Genomic DNA, 15886 nt, shown 5'->3' with positions numbered 1-15886 from the left:
TATCAGGAGAGAACCCAATGCTGCATCTTTTAGCCCAGCACTGAACCTAAAAAGTAATTCTAAGCGTACTTACCAGTAACTTGTATTTTCTTCCATAGGAATCCATTGTGTGGTTTTCACCAGAAAAGTTTCTAAGTGTCCATTTTTGAAATGTACAAATATCCCTCGAAAATCAGCCAAACTACGAATTTCGATTTACTCACCTGTTATCAGGAAAGAACTCAGCGCTGCATCTTTTAGCCCAGCACTGACCCTGAAAAGTAATTCTAAGCATACTTACCAGTAACTTGTATTTCCTTCCCTAGGCATGCATTGTGTGGTTTTCACCAGAAAAGATTCTAAGTGTCCATTTTTGAAACGTACAAATATTCCTTTTAAATCAGCCGAACTACAAATTCCGATTTACTCACCTGTTAACAGGAGAGAACCCAGTGCTGCATCTTTTAGCCCAGCACTGACCCTGAAATGTAAATCTAAGCATACTTACCAGTAACTTGTATTTCCTTCCTTATGAATGCATTGTGTGGTTTTCACCAGAAAAGTTTCTAAGTGTCCATTTTTGAAACGTACAAATATTACTCCTAAATCAGCAGAACTACGAATTCCGATTTACTCACCTGTTATCAGGAGAGAACCCATTGCTGCATCTTTTAGACCAGCACTGACCCTGAAAAGTAATTCAAGCGTACTTACCAGTAACTTTTATTTACTTCCATAGGAATGCATTGTGTGGTTTTCAGCAGAAAAGTTTCCAAGTGTCCATTTTTAAAACGTACAAATATTCCTCTAAAATCAGCCGAACTACAAATTCCGATTTACTCACCTGTTATCAGGAGAGAACCCAATGCTGCATCTTTTAGCCCAGGACTGAACCTGAAAAGTAATTCTAAGCGTACTTACCAGTAACTTGTATTTTCTTCCATGGGAATCCATTGTGTGGTTTTCAGCAGAAAAGTTTACAAGTGTCCATTTTTTAAATGTACAAATATTCCTCTAAAATCAGCCGAACTACGAATTCCAATTTACTCACCTGTTATCAGGAGAGAACCCAGTGCTGCATCTTTTAGACCAGCACTGACCCTGAAAAGTAATTCAAGCGTACGTACCAGTAACTTGTATTTCCTTCCATAGGAATGCATTGTGTGGTTTTCAGCAGAAAAGATTCTGTGTCCATTTTTGAAACGTACAAATATTCCTCTAAAATCAGCCAAACTACGAATTCCGATTTACTCACCTGTTATCAGGAGAGAACCCAGTGCTGCATCTTTTATCGCAGCACTGACCCTGGAAAGTAATTCTAAGCATACTTACCAGTAACTTGTATTTCCTTCCCTAGGCATGCATTGTGTGGTTTTCAGCAGAAAAGTTTCCAAGTGTCCATTTTTGAAACGTACAAATATTCCTCTAAAATCCGCTGAACTACGAATTCTGATTTACTCACCTGTTATCAGGAGAGATCCAAGTGCTGCATCTTTTTGCTCAGCACTGACCCAGAAAAGTAATTCTAAGCGTACTTACCAGTAACTTGTATTTCCTTCCATAGGAATCCATTGTGTGGTTTTCAGCAGAAAAGATTCTGTGTCGATTTTTGAAACGTACAAATATTCCTCTAAAATCAGCCAAACTACGAATTTCGATTTACTCACCTGTTATCAGGAGAGAAATCAGTGCTGCATCTTTTAGCCCAGCACTGACCCTGAAAAGTAATTCTAAGCATACTTACCAGTAACTTGTATTTCCTTCCCTAGGCATGCATTGTGTGGTTTTCACCAGAAAAGATTCTAAGTGTCCATTTTTGAAACGTACAAATATTCCTTTTAAATCAGCCAAACTACGAATTCCGATTTACTCACCTGTTATCAGGAGAGAACCCAGTGCTGCATCTTTTAGACCAGCACTGACCCTGAAAAGTAATTCAAGCGTACTTACCAGTAACTTGTATTTCCTTCCATAGGAATGCATTGTGTGGTTTTCAGCAGAAAAGATTCTGTGTCCATTTTTGAAACGTACAAATATTCCTCTAAAATCAGCCAAACTACGAATTTCGATTTACTCACCTGTTATCAGGAGAGAACTCAGTGCTGCATCTTTTAGCCCAGCACTGACCCTGAAAAGTTATTTTAAGCATACTTACCAGTAACTTGTATTTCCCTCCCTAGGCATGCATTGTGTGGTTTTCACCAAAAAAGATTCTAAGTGTCCATTTTTGAAACGTACAAATATTCCTTTTAAATCAGCCGAACTACAAATTCCGATTTACTCACCTGTTATCAGGAGAGAACCCAGTGCTGCATCTTTTAGCCCAGCACTGACCCTGAAAAGTAAATCTAAGCGTACTTACCAGTAACTTGTATTTCCTTCCTTATGACCGCATTGTGTGGTTTTCACCAGAAAAGTTTCCAAGTGTCCATTTTTAAAACGTACAAATATTCCTCTAAAATCAGCCGAACTACGAATTCCGATTTACTCACCTGTTATCAGGAGAGAACTCAGTGCTGCATCTTTTAGCCCAGCACTGACTATGGAAAGTAATTCAATCGTACTTACCAGTAACTTGTATTTCCTTCCATAGGAATCCATTGTGTGGTTTTCACCAGAAAAGATTCTGTGTCCATTTTTGAAACGTACAAATATTCCTCTAAAATCAGCCAAACTACGAATTTCGATTTACTCACCTGTTATCAGGAGCGAACTCAGTGCTGCATCTTTTAGCCCAGCACTGAAACTGAAAAGTAATTCTAAGCATACTTACCAGTAACTTGTATTTCCTTCCCTAGGCATGCATTGTGTGGTTTTCACCAGAAAAGATTCTAAGTGTCCATTTTTGAAATGTACAAATATTCCTTTTAAATCAGCCGAACTACAAATTCCGATTTACTCACCTGTTATCAGGAGAGAACCCAATGCTGCATCTTTTAGCCCAGAACTGAACCTGAAAAGTAATTCTAAGCGTACTTACCAGTAACTTGTATTTCCTTCCTTAGGAATGCATTGTGTGGTTTTCAGCAGAAAAGATTCTGTGTCCATTTTTGAAACGTACAAATATTCCTCTAAAATCAGCCAAACTACGAATTCCGATTTACTCACCTGTTATCAGGAGAGAACCCAGTGCTGCATCTTTTATCCCAGCACTGACCCTGGAAAGTAATTCTAAGCGTACTTACCAGTAACTTGTATTTCCTTCCATAGGAATGCATTGTGTGGTTTTCAGCAGAAAAGATTCTGTGTCCATTTTTGAAACGTACAAATATTCCTCTAAAATCAGCCAAACTACGAATTCCGATTTACTCACCTGTTATCAGGAGAGAACCCAGTGCTGCATCTTTTATCCCAGCACTGACCCTGGAAAGTAATTCTAAGCGTACTTACCAGTAACTTGTATTTCCTTCCTTAGGAATCCATTGAGTGGTTTTCAGCAGAAAAGTTTTCAAGTGTCGATTTTTGAAAAGTACAAATATTCCTCTAAAATCCGCCGAACTACGAATTCCGATTTACTCACCTGTTATCAGGAGAGAACCCATTGCTGCATCTTTTAGACCAGCACTGACCCTAAAAAGTAGTTCAAGCATACTTACCAGTAACTTGTATTTCCTTCCATAGGAATCCATTGTGTGGTTTTCAGCAGAAAAGTTTCTAAGTGTCCATTTTTGAAACGTACAAATATTTCTCTAAAATCAGCCAAACTACGAATTTCAATTTACTCACCTGTTATCAGGAAAGAACTCAGCGCTGCATCTTTTAGCCCAGCACTGACCCTGAAAAGTAATTAAAGCGTACTTACCAGTAACTTGTATTTCCTTCCATAGGAATCCATTGTGTGGTTTTCACCAGAAAAGATTATGTGTCCATTTTTGAAACGTACAAATATTCCTCTAAAATCAGCCAAACTACGAATTTCGATTTACTCACCTGTTATCAGGAAAGAACCCAGTGCTGCATCTTTTAGCCCAGCACTGACCCTTGAAAGTAATTTAAGCGTACATACCAGTAACTTGTATTTCCTTCCATAGGAATCCATTGTGTGGTTTTTACCTGAAAAGTTTTCAAGTGTCCATTTTTGAAACGTACAAATATTCCTCTAACGTCAGTCGAACAATGAATTCCGATTTACTCACCTGTTATCAGGAGAGAACCCAGTGCTGCATCTTTTAGACCAGCACTGACCCTGAAAAGTAATTCAAGCTCACTTACCAGTAACTTGCATTTCCTTCCATAGGAATGCATTGTGTGGTTTTCAGCAGAAAAGATTCTGTGTCCATTTTTGAAACGTACAAATATTCCTCTAAAATCAGTCGAACTAAGAATTCCGATTTACTCACCTGTTATCAGGAGAGAACCCAGTGCTGCATCTTTTAGCCCAGCACTGACCCTTGAAAGTAATTATAAGCGTACATACCAGTAACTTGTATTTCCTTCCATAGGAATCCATTGTGTGGTTTTTACCTGAAAAGTTTTCAAGTGTCCATTTTTGAAACGTACAAATATTCCTCTAAAGTCAGTCGAACTATTAATTCCGATTTACTCACCTGTTATCAGGAGAGAACCCAGTGCTGCATCTTTTAGACCAGCACTGACCCTGAGAAGTAATTCAAGCGTACTTACCAGTAACTTGTATTTCTTTCCATAGGAATCCATTGTGTGGTTTTCACCAGAAAAGATTATGTGTCCATTTTTGAAACGTGCAAATATTCCTCTAAAATCAGCCAAACTACGAATTTCGATTTACTCACCTGTTATCAGGAGAGAACTCAGTGCTGCATCTTTTAGACTAGCACTGACCCTGGAAAGTAATTCTAAGCGTACTTACCAGTAATTGTATTTCCTTCCATAGAAATCCATTGTGTGGTTTTTACTTGAAAAGTTTTCAAGTGCCCATTTTTGAAACGTAAAAATATTCCTCTTAAATCAGCCGAACTACGAATTCCAATTTACTCACCTGTTATCAGGAGAGAACCTAGTGCTGCATCTTTTAGCCCAGCACTGACCCTTGAAAGTAATTATAAACGTACATACCAGTAACTTGTATTTCCTTCCATAGGAATCCATTGTGTGGTTTTTACCTGAAAAGTTTTCAAGTGTCCATTTTTGAAACGTACAAATATTCCTCTAAAGTCAGTCGAACTATGAATTCCGATTTACTCACCTGTTATCAGGAGAGAACCCAGTGCTGCATCTTTTAGACCAGCACTGACCCTGAGAAGTAATTCAAGCGTACTTACCAGTTACTTGTATTTCTTTCCATAGGAATCCATTGTGTGGTTTTCACCAGAAAAGATTCTGTGTCCATTTTTGAAACGTTCAAATATTCCCCTAAAATCAGCCGAACTACGAATTCCAATTTACTCACCTGTTATCAGGAGAGAACTCAGTGCTGCTTCTTTTAGACTAGCACTGACCCTGAAAAGTAATTCAAGCGTACTTACCAGCAACTTGTATTTCCTTCCATAGGAATCCATTGTGTGGTTTTCACCAGAAAAGATTCTGTGTCCATTTTTGAAATGTACAAATATCCCTCTAAAATCAGCCAAACTACGAATTTCGATTTACTCACCTGTTATCAGGAGAGAACTCATTGCTGCATCTTTTAGACTAGCACTGACCCTGGAAAGTAATTCTAAGCGTACTTACCAGTAATTGTATTTCCTTCCATAGGAATCCATTGTGTGGTTTTTACTTGAAAAGTTTTCAAGTGTCCATTTTTGAAACGTACAAATATTCCTCTTAAATCAGCCGAACTACGAATTCCGATTTACTCACCTGTTATCAGGAGAGAACCCAGTGCTGCATCTTTTAGCCCAGCACTGACCCTGGAATGTAATTCTAAGCGTACTTACCAGTAACTTGTATTTCCTTCCATAGGAATCCATTGTGTGGTTTTCAGCAGAAAAGTTTCCAGGTGTCCATTTTTGAAACGTTCAAATATTCCTCTAAAATCAGCCGAACTACGAATTCCGATTTACTCACCTGTTATCGGGAGAGAACCCAGTGCTACATCTTTTAGGACAGCACTGACCCTGGAAAGTAATTCTAAGCGTACTTACCAGTAACTTGTATTTACTTCCATAGCAATCCATTGAGTGGTTTTCAGCAGAAAAGTTTCCAAGTGTCCATTTTTGAAACGTACAAATATTCCTCTAAAATCAGCCGAACTACGAATTCCTATTTACTCACCTGTTATCAGGAGAGGACCCAGTGCTGCATCTTTTAGCCCAGCACTGAACCTGAAAAGTAATTCTAAGCGTACTTACCAGTAACTTGTATTTTCTTCCAAGGGAATCCATTGTGTGGTTTTCAGCAGAAAAGTTTCCAAGTGTCCATTTTTAAAATGTACAAATATTTCTCTAAAATCAGCTGAACTACAAATTCCGATTAACTCACCTGTTATCAGGAGAGAACCCAGTGCTACATCTTTTAGCCCAGCACTGACCCTGAAAAGTCATTCTAAGCTTACTTACCAGTAACTTGTATTTCCCTCCTTATGAATGCATTGTGTGGTTTTCACCTGAAAAGTTTCTAAGTGTCCATTTTTGAAACGTACAAATATTACTCCTAAATCAGCTGAACTACGAATTCTGATTTACTCACCTGTTATCAGGAGAGAACTCAGTGCTGCATCTTTTAGCCCAGCACTGACCCCGAAAAGTAATTCTAAGCGTACTTACCAGTAACTTGTATTTCCTTCCACAGGAATCCATTGTGTGGTTTTCAGCAGAAAAGTTTCCAAGTGTCCATTTTTGAAACGTACAAATATTCTTTTAAAATCAGTCGAACTATGAATTCCGATTTACTCACCTGTTATCAGGAGAGAACCCAGTGCTACATCTTTTAGCCCAGCACTGACCCTGAAAAGTCATTCTAAGCGTACTTACCATTAACTTGTATTTCCCTCCTTATGAATGCATTGTGTGGTTTTCACCTGAAAAGTTTCTAAGTGTCCATTTTTGAAACGTACAAATATTACTCCTAAATCAGCTGAACTACGAATTCTGATTTACTCACCTGTTATCAGGAGAGAACCCAGTGCTGCATCTTTTAGCCCAGCACTGACCCTTGAAAGTAATTATAAACGTACATACCAGTAACTTGTATTTCCTTCCATAGGAATCCATTGTGTGGTTTTTACCTGAAAATTTTTCAAGTGTCCATTTTTGAAACGTACAAATATTCCTCTAAAGTCAGTGGAAATATGAATTCCGATTTACTCACCTGTTATCAGGAGAGAACCCAGTGCTGCATCATTTAGACCGGCACTGACCCTGAGAAGTAATTCAAGCATACTTACCAGTAACTTGTATTTCTTTCCATAGGAATCCATTGTGTGGTTTTCACCAGAAAAGATTCTGTGTCCATTTTTGAAATGTACAGATATTCCTCTAAAATCAGCCAGACTACGAATTTCGATTTACTCACCTGTTATCAGGAGAAAACTCAGTGCTGTATCTTTTAGACTAGCACTGACCCTTAAAAGTAATTCAAGCGTACTTACCAGCAACTTGTATTTCCTTCCATAGGAATCCATTGTGTGGTTTTCACCAGAAAAGATTATGTGTTCATTTTTGAAACGTACAAATATTCCTCTAAAATCAGCCAAACTACGAATTTCGATTTACTCACCTGTTATCAGGAGAGAACTCAGTGCTGCATCTTTTAGACTAGCACTGACCCTGGAAAGTAATTCTAAGCGTACTTACCAGTAATTGTATTTCCTTCCATAGGAATCCATTGTGTGGTTTTTACTTGAAAAGTTTTCAAGTGTCCATTTTTGAAACGTACAAATATTCCTCTTAAATCAGCCGAACTACGAATTCCAATTTACTCACCTGTTATCAGGAGAGAACCCAGTGCTGCATCTTTTAGCCCAGCACTGACCCTTGAAAGTAATTATAAACGTACATACCAGTAACTTGTATTTCCTTCCATAGGAATCCATTGTGTGGTTTTTACCTGAAAAGTTTTCAAGTGTCCATTTTTGAAACGTACAAATATTCCTCTAAAGTCAGTCGAACTATGAATTCCGATTTACACACCTGTTATCAGGAGAGAACCCAGTGCTGCATCTTTTAGACCAGCACTGACCCTGAGAAGTAATTCAAGCGTACTTACCAGTAACTTGTATTTCTTTCCATAGGAATCCATTGTGTGGTTTTCACCAGAAAAGATTCTGTGTCCATTTTTGAAACGTACAAATATTCCTCTAAAATCAGCCAGACTACGAATTTCGATTTACTCACCTGTTTTCAGGAGAGAACTCAGTGCTGCATCTTTTAGACTAGCACTGACCCTGGAAAGTAATTCTAAGCGTACTTACCAGTAATTGTATTTCCTTCCATAGGAATCCGTTGTGTGGTTTTTACTTGAAAAGTTTTCAAGTGTCCATTTTTGAAACGTACAAATATTCCTCTTAAATCAGCCGAACTACGATTTCCGATTTACTCACCTGTTATCAGGAGAGAACCCAGTGCTGCATCTTTTAGCCCAGCACTGACCCTGGAACGTAATTCTAAGCGTACTTACCAGTAACTTGTATTTCTTTCCATAGGAATCCATTGTGTGGTTTTCACCAGAAAAGATTCTGTGTCCATTTTTGAAACGTACAAATATTCCTCTAAAATCAGCCAGACTACGAATTTCGATTTACTCACCTGTTTTCAGGAGAGAACTCAGTGCTGCATCTTTTAGACTAGCACTGACCCTGGAAAGTAATTCTAAGCGTACTTACCAGTAATTGTATTTCCTTCCATAGGAATCCGTTGTGTGGTTTTTACTTGAAAAGTTTTCAAGTGTCCATTTTTGAAACGTACAAATATTCCTCTTAAATCAGCCGAACTACGATTTCCGATTTACTCACCTGTTATCAGGAGAGAACCCAGTGCTGCATCTTTTAGCCCAGCACTGACCCTGGAACGTAATTCTAAGCGTACTTACCAGTAACTTGTATTTCCTTCCATAGGAATCCATTGTGTGGTTTTCAGCAGAAAAGTTTCCAGGTGTCCATTTTTGAAACGTTCAAATATTCCTCTAAAATCAGCCGAACTACGAATTCCAATTTACTCACCTGTTATCAGGAGAGAACTCAGTGCTGCATCTTTTAGACTAGCACTGACCCTGAAAAGTAATTCAAGCGTACTTACCAGCAACTTGTATTTCCTTCCATAGGAATCCATTGTGTGGTTTTCACCGAAAAGATTCTGTGTCCATTTTTGAAATGTACAAATATCCCTCTAAAATCAGCCAAACTACGAATTTTGATTTACTCACCTGTTATCAGGAGAGAACTCAGTGCTGCATCTTTTAGACTAGCACTGACCCTGGAAAGTAATTCTAAGCGTACTTACCAGTAATAGTATTTCCTTCCATAGGAATCCATTGTGTGGTTTTCAGCAGAAAAGTTTCCAGGTGTCCATTTTTGAAACGTTCAAATATTCCTCTAAAATCAGCTGAACTACGAATTCCGATTTACTCACCTGTTATCGGGAGAGAACCCAGTGCTACATCTTTTAGGACAGCACTGACCCTGGAAAGTAATTCTAAGCGTACTTACCAGTAACTTGTATTTACTTCCATAGGAATCCATTGAGTGGTTTTCAGCAGAAAAGTTTCCAAGTGTCCATTTTTGAAACGTACAAATATTCCTCTAAAATCAGCCGAACAACGAATTCCGATTTACTCACCTGTTATCAGGAGAGGACCCAGTGCTGCATCTTTTAGCCCAGCACTGAACCTGGAAAGTCATTCTAAGCGTACTTACCAGTAACTTGTATTTTCTTCCATAGGAATCCATTGTGTGGTTTTCAGCAGAAAAGTTTCCAAGTGTCCATTTTTGAAACGTACAAATATTCCTCTAAAATCAGCCGAACTACGAATTCCGATTTACTCACCTGTTATCAGGAGAGAACCCAGTGCTACATTTTTTAGCCCAGCACTGACCCTAATAAGTAATTCTAAGCGTACTTACCAGTAACTTGTATTTCCTTCCTTATAAATGCATTGTGTGGTTTTCACCAGAAAAGTTTCTAAGTGTCCATTTTTGAAGCATACAAATATTACTCCTAAATCAGCCGAACTACGAATTCCGATTTACTCACCTGTTATCAGGAGAGAACCCAGTGCTGCATCTTTTAGCCCAGCACTGACTCTGAAAAGTAATTCTAAGCGTACTTACTAGTAACTTGTATTTCCTTCCATAGGAATACATTGTGTGGTTTTCACCAGAAAAGATTCTGTGTCCATTTTTGAAACATACAAATATTCCCCTAAAATCAGCCAAACTACGAATTTCGATTTACTCACAGTTATCAGGAGAGAACTGAGTGCTGCATCTTTTAGACTAGCACTGGCCCTGAAAAGTAATTCTAAGTGTACTTACCTGTAACTTGTATTTCCTTCCATAGGAATGCATTGTGTGGTTTTCACCAGAAAAGATTCTAAGTGTCCATGTTTGAAACATACAAATATTCCTCTTAAATCAGCCGAACTACGAATTCCGATTTACTCACGTGTTATCAGGAGAGAACCCAGTGCTGCATCGTTTAGCGCAGCAGTGACCCTGAAAAGTAATTAACGCGTACTTACCAGTAACTTGTATTTCCTTCCATAGGAATCCATTGTGTGGTTTTCACCAGAAAAGATTCTGTGTCCATTTTTTAACTGTACAAGTATTCCTCTAAAATCAGCCAAACTACGAATTTCGATTTACTCACCTGTTATCAGGAAAGAACTCAGTGCTGCATCTTTCAGCCCAGCACTGACCCTGAAAAGTAATTCTAAGCGTACTGACCAGAAACTTCTATTTCCTTCCATAGAAATCCATTGTATGGTTTTCAGCAGAAAAGTTTCCAAGTATCGATTTTTGAAACGTACAAATACTCCTTTAAAATCAGGAGAATTACGAATGCCGATTTACTCACCTGTTATCGGGAGAGAACCCAGTGCTGCATCTTTTAGACCTGCACTGACCCTGAAAAGTAATTCAAGCGTACTTACCAGTAACTTGTATTTCCTTCCATAGGAATGCATTGTGTGGTTTTCAGCAGAAAAGTTTTCAAGTGTCCATTTTTGAAATGTACAAATATTCCTCTAAAATCAGCCGAACTACGAATTCCGATTTACTCACCTGTTATCAGGAGAGAACCCAGTGCTACATCTTTTAGCCCAGCACTGACCCTGAAAAGTAATTCTAAGCGTACTTACCAGTAACTTGTATTTCCCTCCTTATGAATGCATTGTGTGGTTTTCAGCAGAAAAGTTTCTAAGTGTCCATTTCTGAAACATACAAATATTACTCCTAAATCAGCTGAACTACAAATTCTGATTTACTCACCTGTTATCAGGAGAGAACCCAGTGCTGCATCTTTTAGCCCAGCACTGACCCCGAAAAGTAATTCTAAGCGTACTTACCAGTAACTTGTATTTCCTTCCATAGGAATCCATTGTGTGGTTTTCAGCAGAAAAGTTTCCAAGTGTCCATTTTTGAAATGTACAAATATTCCTCTAAAATCAGTCGAACTATGAATTCTGATTTACTCACCTGTTATCAGGAGAGAACCCAGTGCTGCATCTTTTAAACCAGCACTGACCCTGAGAAGCAATTCAAGCATACTTACCAGTAACTTGTATTTCTTTCCATTGGAATCCATTGTGTGGTTTTCAGCAGAAAAGTTTCCAGGTGTCCATTTTTGAAACGTTCAAATATTCCTCTAAAATCAGCTGAACTACGAATTCCGATTTACTCACCTGTTATCGGGAGAGAACCCAGTGCTACATCTTTTAGGACAGCACTGACCCTGGAAAGTAATTCTAAGCGTACTTACCAGTAACTTGTATTTACTTCCATAGGAATCCATTGAGTGGTTTTCAGCAGAAAAGTTTCCAGGTGTCCATTTTTGAAACGTACAAATATTCCTCTAAAATCAGCCAAACTACGAATTCCGATTTACTCACCTGTTATCAGGAGAGGACCCAGTGCTGCATCTTTTAGCCCAGCACTGAACCTGGAAAGTAATTCAAGCGTACTAACCAGCAACTTGTATTTCCTTCCATAGGAATCCATTGTGTGGTTTTCACCAGAAAAGATTCTGTGTCCATTTTTGAAATGTACAAATATCCCTCTAAAATCAGCCGAACTATGAATTCCGATTTACTCACCTGTTATCAGGAGAGAACCCAATACTGCATCTTTTAGACTAGCACTGACCCTGGAAAGTAATTCTAAGCGTACTTACCAGTAATTGTATTTCCTTCCATAGGAATCCATTGTGTGGTTTTTACTTGAAAAGTTTTCAAGTGTCCATTTTTGAAACGTACAAATATTCCTCTTAAATCAGCCGAACTACGAATTCCGATTTACTCACCTGTTATCAGGAGAGAACCCAGTGCTGCATCTTTTAGCCCAGCACTGACCCTGGAATGTAATTCTAAGCGTACTTACCCGTAACTTGTATTTCCTTCCATAGGAATCCATTGTGTGGTTTTCAGCAGAAAAGTTTCCAGGTGTCCATTTTTGAAACGTTCAAATATTCCTCTAAAATCAGCCGAACTACGAATTCCGATTTACTCACCTGTTATCAGGAGAGAACCCAGTGCTGCATCTTTTAGCCCAGCACTGACCCTGGAATGTAATTCTAAGCGTACTTACCAGTAACTTGTATTTCCTTCCATAGGAATCCATTGTGTGGTTTTCAGCAGAAAAGTTTCCAGGTGTCCATTTTTGAAACGTTCAAATATTCCTCTAAAATCAGCCGAACTACGAATTCCGATTTACTCACCTGTTATCGGGAGAGAACCCAGTGCTACATCTTTTAGGACAGCACTGACCCTGGAAAGTAATTCTAAGCGTACTTACCAGTAACTTGTATTTACTTCCATAGGAATCCATTGAGTGGTTTTCAGCATAAAAGTTTCCAAGTGTCCATTTTTGAAACGTACAAATATTCCTCTAAAATCAGCCGAACTACGAATTCCGATTTACTCACCTGTTATCAGGAGAGGACCCAGTGCTGCATCTTTTAGCCCAGCACTGAACCTGGAAAGTCATTCTAAGCGTACTTACCAGTAACTTGTATTTTCTTCTATAGGTATCCATTGTGTGGTTTTCAGCAGAAAAGTTTCCAAGTGTCCATTTTTGAAATGTACAAATATTCCTCTAAAATCAGCCGAACTACGAATTTCGATTTACTCACCTGTTATCAGGAGAGAACCCAATGCTGCATCTTTTAGCCCAGCACTGAACCTGAAAAGTAATTCTAAGCATACTTACCAGTAACTTGTATTTTCTTCCATGGGAATCCATTGTGTGGTTTTCAGCAGAAAAGTTTCCAAGTGTCCATTTTTGAAATGTTCAAATATTTCTCTAAAATCAGCTGAACTACGAATTCCGATTTACTCACCTGTTATCAGGAGAGAACCCACTGCTACATCTTTTAGCCCAGCACTGACCCTGGAAAGTAATTCTAAGCGTACTTACCAGTAATTGTATTTCCTTCCATAGGAATCCATTGTGTGGTTTTTACTTGAAAAGTTTTCAAGTGTCCATTTTTGAAACGTACAAATATTCCTCTTAAATCAGCTGAACTACGAATTCCAATTTACTGACCTGTTATCAGGAGAGAACCCAGTGCTGCATCTTTTAGCCCAGCACTGACCCTTGAAAGTAATTATAAGCGTACATACCAGTAACTTGTATTTCCTTCCATAGGAATCCATTGTGTGGTTTTTACCTGAAAAGTTTTCAAGTGTCCATTTTTGAAACGTACAAATATTCCTCTAAAATCAGCCAGACTACGAATTTCGATTTACTCACCTGTTATCAGGAGAGAACTCAGTGCTGCATCTTTTAGACTAGCACTGACCCTGGAAAGTAATTCTAAGCGTACTTACCAGTAATTGTATTTCCTTCCATAGGAATCCGTTGTGTGGTTTTTACTTGAAAAGTTTTCAAGTGTCCATTTTTTAAACGTACAAATATTCCTCTTAAATCAGCCAAACTACAATTTCCGATTTACTCACCTGTTATCAGGAGAGAACCTAGTGCTGCATCTTTTAGCCCAGCACTGACCCTGGAACGTAATTCTAAGCGTACTTACCAGTAACTTGTATTTCCTTCCATAGGAATCCATTGTGTGGTTTTCAGCAGAAAAGTTTCCAGGTGTCCATTTTTTAAACGTTCAAATATTCCTCTAAAATCAGCCGAACTACGAATTCCAATTTACTCACCTGTTATCAGGAGAGAACTCAGTGCTGCATCTTTTAGACTAGCACTGACCCTGAAAAGTAATTCAAGCGTACTAACCAGCAACTTGTATTTCCTTCCATAGGAATCCATTGTGTGGTTTTCACCAGAAAAGATTCTGTGTCCATTTTTGAAATGTACAAATATCCCTCTAAAATAAGCCAAACTATGAATTTCGATTTACTCACCTGTTATCAGGAGAGAACTCAGTGCTGCATCTTTTAGACTAGCACTGACCCTGGAAAGTAATTCTAAGCGTACTTACCAGTAATTGTATTTCCTTCCATAGGAATCCATTGTGTGGTTTTTACTTGAAAAGTTTTCAAGTGTCCATTTTTGAAACGTACAAATATTCCTCTTAAATCAGCCGAACTACGAATTCCGATTTACTCACCTGTTATCAGGAGAGAACCCAGTGCTGCATCTTTTAGCCCAGCACTGACCCTGGAATGTAATTCTAAGCGTACTTACCAGTAATTGTATTTCCTTCGATAGGAATCCGTTGTGTGGTTTTCAGCAGAAAAGTTTCCAGGTGTCCATTTTTGAAACGTTCAAATATTCCTCTAAAATCAGCCGAACTACGATTTCCGATTTACTCACCTGTTATCGGGAGAGAACCCAGTGCTACATCTTTTAGGACAGCACTGACCCTGGAAAGTAATTCTAAGCGTACTTACCAGTAACTTGTATTTACTTCCATAGGAATCCATTGAGTGGTTTTCAGCAGAAAAGTTTCCAGGTGTCCATTTTTGAAACGTACAAATATTCCTCTAAAATCAGCCGAACTACGAATTCCGATTTACTCACCTGTTATCAGGAGAGGACCCAGTGCTGCATCTTTTAGCCCAGCACTGAACCTGGAAAGTAATTCAGGCATACTAACCAGCAACTTGTATTTCCTTCCATATGAATCCATTGTGTGGTTTTCACCAGAAAAGATTCTGTGTCCATTTTTGAAATGTACAAATATCCCTCTAAAATCAGCCGAACTATGAATTCCGATTTACTCACCTGTTATCAGGAGAGAACCCAATGCTGCATCTTTTAGACTAGCACTGACCCTGGAAAGTAATTCTAAGCGTACTTACCAGTAATTGTATTTCCTTCCATAGGAATCCATTGTGTGGTTTTTACTTGAAAAGTTTTCAAGTGTCCACTTTTGAAACGTACAAATATTCCTCTTAAATCAGCCGAACTACGAATTCCGATTTACTCACCTGTTATCAGGAGAGAACCCAGTGCTGCATCTTTTAGCCCAGCACTGACCCTGGAATGTAATTCTAAGCATACTTACCAGTAACTTGTATTCCCTTCCATAGGAATCCATTGTGTGGTTTTCAGCAGAAAAGTTTCCAGGTGTCCATTTTTGAAAAGTTCAAATATTCCTCTAAAATCAGCCGAACTACGAATTCCGATTTACTCACCTGTTATCAGGAGAGGACCCAGTGCTGCATCTTTTAGCCCAGCACTGAACATGGAAAGTCATTCTAAGCGTACTTACCAGTAACTTGTATTTTCTTCTATAGGTATCCATTGTGTGGTTTTCAGCAGAAAAGTTTCCAAGTGTCCATTTTTGAAATGTACAAATATTTCTCTAAAATCAGCTGAACTACGAATTCCGATTTACTCACCTGTTATTAGGAGAGAACCCAGTGCTGC

The sequence above is a fragment of the Triturus cristatus genome, chromosome 1_1 (genome assembly GCF_964204655.1).
Source record: "Triturus cristatus chromosome 1_1, aTriCri1.1, whole genome shotgun sequence".
Classification (NCBI taxonomy): domain Eukaryota; kingdom Metazoa; phylum Chordata; class Amphibia; order Caudata; family Salamandridae; genus Triturus; species Triturus cristatus.
Note: the sequence above shows the minus strand (reverse complement) of the source record.